Below are 13,439 nucleotides of genomic sequence, written 5' to 3' on the forward strand. Positions count from 1 at the left end.
ATCACTCAGTCACTTTAACAACGTCTGTTTCACTCACCTGTGTTCGACGATTCATCTGCTTGTGTCAAATAAATACCTTAACTGTGATCTTCTGTCTCTGAGCCATCTGTGTTGTAACATCTGAGACACTGCTTATGATTTATGGGGGTTAAAAAAAAGGAGTGGTTGGATTTTGTACACACACTGCCAACACACATTTATAGCCAAACACCATGCAAAAGTGAATTTTGCATAATAGGTCCCCTTTAATGGCACAGCACAATTATTACGTTCAAATGACATCAGTGATCCAGGCTATTTTGCAATGATTTTAATACCATCAATAGCTAAAATCATCATTAGATCTCATTTCAGCTTTTTTTGCTACTGCAAATGTGTTTGACAAACACACTGCCACAGCAGCCAGAGAAGACAAACATGTTATAAGAGTTAAGGGCCCAAATAATGGAAACAACAATCACCATTATGGTGACTTCAATGAAACAATTATGAGTGTTAAACTTCTGTTAATTCTCAATAAGAACTTCTGTAGATGAATGACAGAAATCTAGTAGGTAACTTACTTTTTTAAGTTAAACAATTCTTTTTTACAGTGTGTGAACTGGCCTGTAGGGTCTATGAAAATTTCTGAGGACACTATTTTTGCCTGCCTCTTGAGAAAATACATCATAGTCCCAAGCAATTAATGGGAAGTGCTCATTGACAACATGCTTGTAAGGCTGGAGGATGAGGGATGGAGCTTAAGTGCACAGTGTGACCAGTCAGTGATTGGCCATCATGACTATGAGTGTATATGGAGGGTTCCCAACCTCATCCATTGCAACAGAACGCAGACACCAACAAAAAGGGAGGGAAAGCTCAGAGCAAGGTTACTGTTCTGTAAAAATAGAGCTATGCTGCTGGACATGGATGGTTGCTGTTAGCTGTCCTTGCTTCAAAGACATTTGCTGGACATTGTGTGATTAAAGCTAAGTAAGAGTGACAGTGTTGAGAGAATCATGCTGTTTTATTTGTGCATGCGCCAGCTTTTTTGTCATGATGATGGCCCTGCAGAATTTGTAATCGCAAAAACTGTAATCACAGATGTAAAATTATGGACAGCTAAAAATGTGAAAAATGCCTTCGTGAGGCAATTGCCTTTTCCTCCTGACATTATCTATTTTACATATAAATGGCCTTTGGACATACAATGACAATATAGCAAAGAAAAGCACAATATTTTAATCCACACATACTACAGAGGTAGTCAAGATGAAAAACTGCCCTTCAGATGCTGCTACTGCAACCTACAGGTCTTTCAGCTATTAGACAAAGAAGATTTATCAGAGACATGTGCGACCTGTAGATGTTAATTTAGACATTTCAAGTCTAATGGAAGTACTCCTTCAACATTAAACAGACATGTGCTACATTCTGAATCACAGTAGAGAGTGACTCACTTACGACAGCATGTAACAATATGATTTTAATAGCTCATCACTGACCTGTGAGTCAGGTAAAATTGTTATATCTCATTCCACCTACTGTTGCTCCCTCCCACTGATTGTGTCCCAGAGGAAAGAAAGCAGGTGATAAGCCATCTTCAAGGACTTTTGGCCAGGCTAATTACATCCCTTATGTCAAGTTGCTATGGAGACAAAGAGGAGAGCAGCAATCAGTGCAAACATAGTCTATATGTGTCTGCTAAGAATGGCTATGTTTGAACTTACTGCGACATCCGATTGTAACTGAGAAACGATTAATGACTTGTGAAATATCTTAATTTAAAACTATGATGACATAGCATGGTTGAATCATTTACATGCAGCAGTGAAACGTTTGTTAAGCTGTAAATCGTGGCATACAATAAGAGAAAAATAAAATGCTTTGAACAGTAATGGCCCTAATGTGTTTCTTCACTTACTCGTAAACGTCCAGGGTTTTATGTTTAATGTGGCCTGAAAGTGGAGTCAGAAATATCGTATTTACGATTTCTAACCACATGAATGACCAAGCAAGTTGTATTTACAATTGGTTGTATTTGCATATAGTTATGTTGGAGGGAAAGTGTTGATGTGAAAATAGCACCAAACAAGTGTTTTAGTTAATGATTTTGAAAAATTATTTTATTTTTTCGTGATTTATTTCAGTAATATTAAGGTGCTATGTATGAAATACTTACAACTTGTAGACAAAAAAATGTAAAGTTAATCACCTACCTTTTAAAATTTACTTTGTGTAGATTTTTTTTACAAGCAATATAAATGAAAATTATATAAAATAAAACTATTAGAAAACTTATGACTTTTACTATTACAACTAAACATTAGCATGGATGATGATTCCCATTGGAAAGCACTTGCTGCTACCAAGAGTCTCTATTTTCTTCTCTTTAAAAAAAGGTGTCTGTGACGTATTTATCTCCTTTGAGTTTGTGGGGTTAGTGCTCAGTGGAAAGACTGTGATAGTGAAGTACATTGATTGCTCTTTCAGCCTTACACAGACATAGACGTTAAGAGGGAGCAGAGCTGAATGAATGAGTCACCACTAAATATCATCTTTGAAGACAGCATGACATCAAAATGGGAGTTTTTACTTTTAGTCCATATAGTCCATTAGTTGTGAGGCGAAATATTGTTATTAGCAAGATCTAATATACACTCAATGCTCTATATAGTGTTTTTTTTGAAAGTGTGTGTTTCAGTAGCCATGTGTGCCACCAGCTCCGTTCTCATCAGTGACTCACTCTTTCCACCCCTGGTCTCATTTCCATCATTCTTCTCTTGGGAGAAGAATGAGGCCTAGTAAGTTCTCTTTTGTCCTGCTCATAAATCTACAGTCAGCTAATTGGGTTAGACCGTCTCAAATCCATCAGCGTACTGACAAAAGCCACCGCTGGGGAGAGATGCAAGTGTACAGAAACAACACTGGGTCTAATTTGATGATAAAACCAGTTGGGGGATGGAACAGGAGGCCTTGAACAGGAAATACAAATGTAGATGGGTAAAAAAGTGTTCTCTTTGGTCTGGGGTGTTTGTGAGGAGAAATAATATGCTGGCCTGAAATTCATCAGCCTCACAAATGACTTGTTCTGCAGCTCATGTCATATCCAGTATTGTTTTGTCTCCAGGTAGTCCATATCATCTGCAGTGTAAATAGTGCGAAACAGCAAATAGACAAACAGAGTGGATTGGTTGTTCTTTAGCCCGGTGTCGGATATCACTGCAGTGTCAGGTCTGCATTGTGGGATTTATCTTTTAGATTAGGATCAGTCTCCACAGAGCTTGTGACTCTGCTGCAGCTCCTAAGAAAAACTGCTGCGCTCACCGGTGACCAGACGAGGTGAAACACATTACCTTTTAATGCCTGAGCAGGGGAGAGGCAGGGAGATGAGGCATGAAGGAAATATACACCGTACGCTCCTTATGCAGCATGTTAGCACCGTTCCCAGGCAAGCTCTCACTGACTTGAAGTGATTCAGGGAAATCATTAAACCACTAGCTATCTGACATATTCTATCTATCTATCTATCTATCTATCTATCTATCTATCTATCTATCTATCTATCTATTTATCTATCTATCTATACTGTATCGTTATCAGTCAATATTAGCTTTTTTATTATTTATGGGTATCAGTTGATATTGGATATTGAAATTGGATTATTTCAAATACTTTTAAATTACATTAATTTAAAACACCTTTGTCATCCTCTAGCAAAGTTCAAAAACAATAATGATTTAATAACAAATTTAAATGCATATTGCACATTACAATGTTGTGATGCCTAAATTGGCTGGTAGCATTTAAAATGATTGATTTTATTTATAGTACTTATACTATTATATAATTACAAAATATATTATCTAAATAAATGTTATTTTATTTTATTTAGAAAAAAATATGTGTATATAATTTTAATCTGTTTCTGTCTGGTTTGTTTGTCTCTATCAAAAGTACCTATATTTGAGGTAGATACAGCATATTTAGTTTGCTCCTATGTTTTGATAAAATTTTTATGACAAAGAGCTTACTAAAATCTTAAAATGATTCAGATAAACCACTTTTTTTTTTTTTTTTAAATGAGAACTTGTATTGTGCCTTTTGCATTATCATATGTGAAAATACACTAGAAATTGTTTTCATTGTTTCACACACATTATATGACATATTTGATGTCTCAATTTTGTGTAGGCACATATCACAGAAACAGCAAATAAAGAAAATTTCACTTCATCCCATTTTTATATGTTTGGCACAGCATCTGTGGTGGTCCAATAGGTTGTTTTCATTGTGATTCAGACCTTTCTCCTAATTTTGAATGACTCATCAGCCCTGCAACAATACTAGAGGCCAGTGTGGACCTAACCACAGCTACAGGCCAGTGTGAAGACCACCCACATACATTACACTCCAATCCCCTGGTGCAATTACACAAAGGTCACATACAGATTAGTCAATTACTGAAGACTGAGGGCTTTAATAGGCCTATGTTGTTTTCGCATAAATGGAAATGTACGGAACAGCAAAGAAAAACCAGCCGACGAGATTCAATTATTGCAATCAGGAATAAAGGGAGTAAAACATAATCATGCCTGTAATGATAAAACCAACTGATCATTCACTGGCCACATATGCTATGCTAAGTTAAAAGGAATGAAAATCATTATAATACATATTAGAAAAATTATATTAAGTTCAAACACAATTGCAGGGGTTTTTATAATTTTTAGTGCTCCTGAAACATTCATTTACACAATGAAATAGGCTATTGTATATAAATAAATCCTATAATGTTGTCCAATAATGTTTTATCATCCTATAGTTTAAACGCCAATAGTCACAAATAACTTCTCTCTCTTTTTTTATTTATGAAGAAACACATCAGCATCAAATTTGTGCTAATTTAGCGTGTAAACTGCAGACATGCTTGTCCTGGTTATGAGGGTCTCTCCTCCTCCCCCTGCCGCCCGCTGAGTCTCGGCTATTCTCGGCTGTGTCCGCCAGAGGGCGCTCGGGCTCCGATGTCAACGCGCGCCATTCGATTGTGGAAAATGCCACCAGATGGCGGTTTAGGATTGCTGCTCTTCTGAAAGGCGCGGTTCCTTCTCCTGGTCCAATTTTCAATTAAAAAATCCATATTTAGCAAAACTTTTATCGAATTTCGAATAGCGGGAACGCTGACCTTTACGACCATGAGCACCCCAGGTGAGTTGTATGCGTTTTTGTGCCGTTAGTGGTGTGTGAAGGGTAGCGGGTCTGGAGATTAAAGATGGAGGACAGCGGGGCTGGTGGGGGATGGGCGGCTTCTCCTCTGCTCTCACACTGACTGCATCTCCTCAGGCCAGATCCACACACCCGTAGCCGAGCTTTGGCTGCTCGTCTGCGGCTCTGTGAGCACACACGGTTCGGTCATGAAGACACGGGCTTATTTTCTTGAGTGTAATTGAGCTCATATATGTCTGCAGAGCTGTCTCGGGTTTGTCGCCGACAGTGAGCTGCACTCATTATATAATGATCAGTTTATGGCACTGATTGCTGCGGGGTTGAGTTGATGCTGGTTTGTTTCTCAAGTTTTCTTCCCCTATAATGAAGGTCCCGTTATTTAATCTGTCAAAGCCAAGAAATTATTACTGTCTTGTCAACAGCAGGCTTAAAATGTAATCTGGTGTGCTTGAATCCTGATAACATGATTAATCCCAGTGTGAGAGATGATGTGAGGAGAGAAGAAGGAGCCAGACAGGTGTAATACTGTTGCTATAATAGAGGAATATAATGTGAGAGACTTCAGTGTGTGTGAGACTGTGAGGGGGAGGGGTTGAGTTTTCACCTTTGTTTTCATTTGTACTTTCTCAGACTGAAGGAAGATCACACTAATAGTGAAACTTCACAGTCAGCCCACACCTCACCTGTGTTATTACTAGTTTTTCTCTGTTTGACTCGGGCAGGTTTTCAGCATGTCAATTTGGCTAATGAGGCAATTTAATTCTAAATTATTTTAAAGGCCCTTTGGTAAATGTGTTGTGGCTGAAATGTAATATTTGGGAGCAGTTATTCTCAACTTTTTACTATTTTGGAGCAGTTATTCTCTGTAAAGTTCAGCTGTATCTCAAAAACACAGGGACACTCCCAAATCTTCTGTTTATTATGCATGTGTTCTCTGTTTTATGTTATGCAATTCCAAGATTTTTCTTTTTTTTTTCTTTTTTCTTTTTGGCCGAGAAAGGTTTATTGGATTTCCTGGGAGAAACGTTTTGTAGTGTAAAGCAGTGCTTTTGTTGCCAACTAAAACTATTAAAATTAGTTGCATTACTTTAAATAAAGCCAAAATAAAATATAAATTTTAGATTAATCTTACCATTTTTTAAAAAAAACAAAACAAAAAAAACTTAAATTAGAGATAAATTAGAAATGCTGCCTTGGCAACTGAAATAAGTTGAAGTATTAAAGTTACTAAAACTGAAATAAAGATAAATTAAGCTAAATAGAATTATTAAAAAATAAAGATGACACAAGTAAAAATCTAAAGTAGTAAAAACTATAGTAGTGCATATACATAATGCTAAAATAACACTGATTTAATAATGAATTCCAAAATTAATGCCTTGGAAAACCTGGTAATATTTGGAAATTTAAAATTTTTTGGAAAGTTATTAAAATCTGTAAAAAAAATTGGAAATTAATCTTAAAAATCCACTGACAAGTCATTGAATAAATAAAATACTAAAAGTATTTTTTAAAAATGTCATGAAATTTCTTGGAAAATATTTGTTATCCTTATTTGTTGTATGTTCAGCTTTAAAATATGAATTATTTTTTTTTCACATAAAATTAAAAAAATTATTTCTATAAATGGCTGAAATTTTGTTGGTGAAAATGGTGTGGGATCCCTGAGTGTTATTCTGGAAGTGCTATTTGAGACCTGTAAATAATACAAAGTATTGAAATGTAAGCCTATTGTTTCCTGTGATCATCAAAACAACAACTTCATACATTTTCAAGCCGACAGCCCTGGAAAGATTTTTTCTTATACAGTCCTTTTATTTTAACATTAAATCATATGAATTTTATGCTTTCATGCAGTGTTCTGTAATGTTAAGATCTTGTGCTGTGCCCTCTCTTCTTCAGCCTTAAATGTCAATATTGTAATATTGCTGTAATGTTGCAGAAATGTGTCCCGCATAGCGTTGCACTTCGAGTCAAGCAGCGGTCAGGAAAACCACTAGCTGACTTTTTCTGTGATGTGCAAATAATGTAACCCTTTTTTGTGCAGAGTTACCCAAAAGAAATCGGCATGAGCACGTAGCACATCCTGTGGTTGAAAGTGTGGCCATTAAAAAACCATCTGGAGAAAGCTGACTCCAGTTCAGTGTGTGAAATGTATACCTGACTGAAAAGAGACTATTATAACAAGCCAACCATGTACTTGCTTTCCTACTTTGCATTTACTTTTCCTAATGGATTGAAAATACAAAATCCTGCTATGCAAAACTGAAAGGTGTTGAGTACCCCATTACGTTCAGTCAGTGATCTCAGGGCGCATCAATGAGAACAAGAGCTGTGATGTTTTTGGTTAGAAGTGTTTAAAGGGATAGTTCACCCAAAAATGAAAATTCTGTCCTCATTTACTCACCCTCAAGTTGTTGTGTATGAAACACAAAAGAAGATATTTTGAAGAATATGGGTAACCAAACAGTTGATTGACTTCCATAGTATGGGGGAAAAAAAATACTATGGAAGTCAACGGGGCCCATCGACTGTTGGGTTACCGACGTTTTTTAAAATATCTTCTTTTGTGTTCGGCAGAAGAAAGAAATGGAACAACTTGAGGGCGAGTAAATGATTTAGACAGAACTTTAATTTTTAGGTAAACTATCCCTTTTCTCATGCTCACCAAGTCCCTTAGCAGCCAAAACCTGTTCTGTCTCCATTTGTTCACCATTATCACCAATCATAATGACATCTTCCTTTCTAACAGTCTGTTAAAAGGTGTGTTTACTTACACATGTCTTTTTTTTTTAAATAATTGCAAGGGTGCTTGTTCAGAATGATATGTTTGATGTCAGCAGGGTTTACTTTAGTGCCAGAAATGCAGAAAAAAAATCATTTCAACTTCGAAAAAAGGCCAGCTCTGTCTGTTTGTGTATTATCTAGATAAACCAGATGAATCTGGCATTAGTGCATGAATATAGATCATGCTCTTTAGGTGAGCATTCATTGTGATCTTGAGCTCATTTATACATAACATACTAGGCTAGATACAAAATGAATAATGACACATACCCTCTACATTTGTACATGTTTAGGTTTAAAATTCTGAATAAGTTTCAGCTTCTTTGCATCAGTACATTTGACCAGATCCATAAGAAGATTGTATTATTTATCTTTACTGAAAGATTGCTGTACATCTGCTTTTATTCATGCAAAATGATAAACACAAAATTAGCTTTACCTAAAATAGTGTTGATTTTGAATAGATTTTGAGTTCATTCACTTGGCACGGCACAGCAGATTGTTTGCTGGCAGTTAATCAGTGTCTTTGTCAGGCCTGAGGCCAAAGACTGTCTAATGAAAAGGGTGAATGAGTTGAAAGGTTCAGTCTGTTGATACTAAAATCATATTAGCATACGAGAGAGGCTGTTTTACTATGTCAGACTATCTACTTTAATTTACATGTTTTTTTTTCTAATCTTTTAGAAAATTAATGCTCTTAATAAACACTTTTCACACTCGCAGTAGTTTATTTATTTTGTCTTGTCCAACAGTGAACATACATGATGCATCACAGGAGAATTCTGCTGTTGCTGGAAGTGTCACTTCCATCTCATTTCCACCACATCTCAAGCAGTACATTGGGTGTAATAACATACTGCAGTGGAAATTACATTGTAAATTTCATATTTCATCTTTCCTTGGTAAGCAAGTACACTAACCTTTAAAAACTTTACTGGGGCAAAGTTGTTGATAATGGTGTGGGAAAAAAAAACTGAGGGATAGTCATAAATTGTGTAAAAATCGATATGAATTTTACTAAATAAATGTAAAATAGGTATTTGTTTATTTTACTTTATTTAGATTATCATGTAATCATTTTCATAATGGTACTTATACTCAAGATAAAACGTTTGGGTATAGAACCAAGGAAAAATATTGACATTTAAGTCAATTAAAAAGTTAAAATGATAATGAAGGCATGGTAAAAAGTTTCCACGATACACCATCATATAACAAAAAAGGAAAAAAGCTGAATATTAGTTTTAATAAAGATCAATACTGAGTCAAACAGTGGCCAGACTCAAAGAACCAGCATTGGCAGTAACTGCGCTCCTCCCGTCAGCCGGGGGCCTGTAGCAGATCTGTGAGATTACCAATTATTTCACCTGACATCTTCAGTTTGTCAGCACACTGCTCCAAAAAGTCTGACAGTACGGATATGTGATTATCTTCCTTGCCGGCGTTATCCTTAAAACAGACGTGAATGGGTCCTTTGTGTTCAGTGAAAGAATGTGATTGAAGCTTGTTAATGTGCAGCAGCACTGAGAGTAAGACGACTCCATGCTGAGTCTCTCCTCCCTTTCCTGCAGTCTCCATTTTGTGAGCGCCTGCAGCGGGACGGCCATGACTGCTGCTGCAGTGACACCAACACAAAAGCATTCTGCCTGTCCCATTCAACTGCATGTGACCAGTGCAGACTCACTACTGCGGGGATGAAAGTGCCTTTGTTGTTGTTTAGGTTGCCGTTTGTGTAGAATATAATGGTATTGTCTTCTGGTGAAACACATTTGCTAGCCTCTAGTGAAGCTCCCAGTGGATCTGTCTCATCAGTTATTACTGTAGTTTCTCACACATTCAGCACCAGCTGCTGCTGTGTATGTGTGCGTGTAACCTTAGAGAATGCGAAATGTCTTTCTCAGTCTTCAGGACATTCTCTTTTTCAGAGTTAATGTGTGTTTGGTGTCTCTGCTGAACAAACCCTCCAGGAAAAAAAAAGCAGGAAGTCAGCACAATGTCATGCCTCAAAGCCACAGCTGCATTCACACACCCCACCTAGTTAAGTGATTTTGTACTAGTCAACGGTCTGCCTTTGTTTTTCAGGTTTGATGCGCATTAAATGTGTTTTATTAATTTCATCAGTTGTACCAGGATTTGGTATATGGATTAGCAGGGATATCAAGATCACTATGTTATATTATTATTTATAGGCTTACATAAAAATATTCTGACAGTGCAACTGACTTAACCACAGGTAAAACTTAACTGGCTGCTCACTACTATGGTCAGATGATATTAGGGATAGTTCACCCAAAATCAGTTACTCACCCTCAAGTTGTTCCAAACCTCTATGAATTTCTTTCTTCTGCTGAACACCAAGAAAGATATTTTGAAGAATTTTTGTAACCAAACAGTTCTGGGGCACCATTGACTTAAGTATAGAAAAAAAAATACTATGCAAGTCACTGGTGCTCCACAACTGTTTGGTTACCCACATTCTTCAAAATAACTTTCTTTATGTTTAGCTGAAGAAAGAAATTCATACAGGTTTGGAACAAATTGAGGGTGAGTAACTGATGACAGAATTTTCATTTTTGGGTAAACTATCCCTTAAAGGTTTCTGTAAAATCTTTGTTATAAACAAAAAACAGTAGCCTAAACACAGGTGAAAACTATACACACACTTTCACAAAGAAACTGTCATAATTTTATAACAAAAATGAATGATATATACCCACCTAATAAATCTAATACAATATAAATGACTGTATTCTCGTTGGGAATGTCGAGGCTGTTTCTTTCATCCGATTTAAAACTAGTTTAATCTTCGAGAGATTTGTGATTTTCAACAGAGATGTGTGTGTCGAATTGAAACAGTTCTCCATGTCGCAGCGCTGTTTAATGATGGTGTTCAGACCAGGAGTAAATGCAACTCCTTTGAGCTAGCACTGCGTTATCCACTGGGCTGTGCTGCATAGTTCAAACTAGTGATGGGCACTTTCAAAAACCTACTAACACTGCTTGAAGCCTTTGCGAGACTTTTGCCTTGAACCAGTGCTTCGGATCGCATATTGAACTGCCAAAGCCACGTGATTTCAGTAAACGAGGTTGTGCTTCGAAACAGTGAATCATTTTGCGAAGCAATTAGTTCAGTTGATTACAAGTTTGGAAAATCTTTGTTTTTCTGATCACTAGTTCAACTAGTAGCGTTGTTTTTGTAATGTTTCTGGTTTGTTTAGCATTTGATGTTTCTCATGCGAAACAAAAACGGCCACATATCTAAAAATATTTAGCTGCAATGCCAAGAAAATAGGGGGTAGAAGGTGGGGGGCCCTCAGGCCAGATGAAGATGTTTGGTGGGATGGATTTGGCCCACAGGCAGCCAATTGAATAGCCCTGTCTTAGATCATAAGCTTAAAGTTAATCTTTAAAATGTATATACTGTAAATATTTAGCAAATTAATATCTTGTACATTATAATGTTTTGATGCCCAAATTTTAATTACTTAAAGATAGTATAAAAATTTAATATTATTGGTTAAATGCAATCACAGCTGTCAATCATGATGTTACACCCCCGTTTTATATTTTAGAATACTGGTATGGCGTATTTGAAATATACATATCGGTTGCGAAATTAAAACCGGTTTACTGGATGAACTGGTTTACCACCCAGCACTAATTTATTTGAAGCGTAATATGATTGTTTAATTTGGCTCACGTCCCATTTGCTTACATGAAGAGGACGGGGTTTATGACCTATACGACATCCAGCCACCTGGGGGTGATTGCCTCGGTTTCCCATATCTTGTGTTGTTGATATCAATGTCCATGTGTCCAATGAATAACTATATCTGCGTTTCATTTCGGAGGCTGTGTCCTCTGGAGTTCGCATTTGAAGGCTGCATACGTCATCAAGGATGTCTTATTTAAGAAAAGTAAGTTTAATAAAATGTATTGTTATTCTTCATGAGGTGTAAAATACTGTAATTTCTTTCTTTGTAATCTAACTGTTACGTTTCTTAAATGAGACTGCCTTGATGACGTACTGTATGCAGCCTTCAAATGCGACCTCCGGAGGATGCAGCAAGCGAGATGAGACACAGCGTGTGTGGGTCATTCCATGTCAACTCAACCTGGCTAAAAATGTTGTTTTTGAAAATTTATTTTCTGGTGGAAGACTTGCATAAATGAAGAAGAAAGTCAGGATTTTGAGCCAAATTATAGGGGGGTAAAATGATTTTATTTTGATTATTTTGAATGATTATTTTATTTTTACACTATTTTTAGGTCTACTAGTAAAATCTGTTGACTTTAGCAAATTAGCAATCTTTGAGGCATTATATGCAAATGATGACAGTTCAAAAATGGGAAAAGCACTTCTTGACCCCCCCCCCCCCCCATTATCCAATTATCCAATTGTTTTGATAGAGGGAAACAAGCTACATTTCTAGTTTTAACATTATTTATTCTTCAGACATTCCCCTTTAATTACAGAAAGTATCAGCTGTATGCAAAGTGACCCACATTTGGTTTTTGACCCTTGAAAATGGGTAATATTCAACAATTTGGACATGGAGCTGCATTGAGATCGTCAGATCTATGGCACTGAACCATATGGGGTCTTAAATATTAACAGACCACAAGAAACGTTTGCTAAGAAGAACCAGAATGTAAAATAATATTGAGCTATCTTATATATTTCTTGAGTTACAAGCATGCAAACATTGGATATAATATTTAGCCTGTGGTACTCTGATAGGAATGTTCTATGCAATTGTTTTGGTAAAAGGAAACAGATAACTAAAAATTTCTAGTTTAAACATTATTTGTTTTTTAGAAATTCCTCTTTAAAAGAAAAAAAAAAGTATGAACTGTATACAAAGTGGCCCACATTTTGGTTTTTACCATTGATAATGTGTACAATTTAAACAATTTATTCGTAGAGCCCTATTGAGATTACAGTATCTCTGGAATTAAATCATATAGGACCTTCAAAATGAAGATACCAAAAGAAAAGTTTAAGAACCAAAATCTAAAAGGATATTAAGAAATTGAGTAGAAATTCAGGAAAGTTTCCAAAATTTGGTTCGTTTGACATGGAATGACCCATGTTTGTACACTATTGTTTGTACTAGATCTTGCAGCACTTCAGTTTTAGGAGAACCCATGACACACTGAGCAGTTTTACAGCCTATGAGCTTTTCCTCCTGCTGCTCTGTAGTATTGTTTAGCAGTGATGAAGGAAGATTATAGTGAGCTCTGCTTTCAGGGTTAATCCTGTAGACTTCCCATCAGTGGAGAAAGATCCCTTATGATTAAGGGCTTCTCACGTCCCCTGGGTCAGTCATCTGCTGTTTTGAGCACCTTATCTCATTAGTGTGCAGTATTGTGTCTGTGAGATTTAGATGTTACACAGAGTTGCTGCTGCAGACCGTGCTCCTTTATAATATAGTGCGGTTAAATAC

The 13,439-nt window shown here is 36.4% G+C and overlaps 1 protein-coding gene across 4 annotated transcripts in view; it reads left to right on the plus strand.

Annotated features, from left to right (window-relative positions):
* The first annotated feature begins 5,032 nt into the window (after positions 1 to 5,032).
* Positions 5,033 to 13,439, plus strand: part of stag1a (stromal antigen 1a) — a 59,572-nt gene continuing 51,165 nt past the window's right edge. For all 4 annotated transcript variants that reach the window (XR_007180707.1, XM_048162295.1, XM_048162296.1 and 1 more), the window contains exon 1: positions 5,033 to 5,187. The gene's annotated coding sequence lies outside the window, so the exon portion shown is untranslated. The remainder of the gene's footprint in view (positions 5,188 to 13,439) is intronic.

The sequence above is a fragment of the Megalobrama amblycephala genome, linkage group LG17 (assembly GCF_018812025.1).
Source record: "Megalobrama amblycephala isolate DHTTF-2021 linkage group LG17, ASM1881202v1, whole genome shotgun sequence".
NCBI classification, from domain to species: Eukaryota; Metazoa; Chordata; class Actinopteri; order Cypriniformes; family Xenocyprididae; genus Megalobrama; species Megalobrama amblycephala.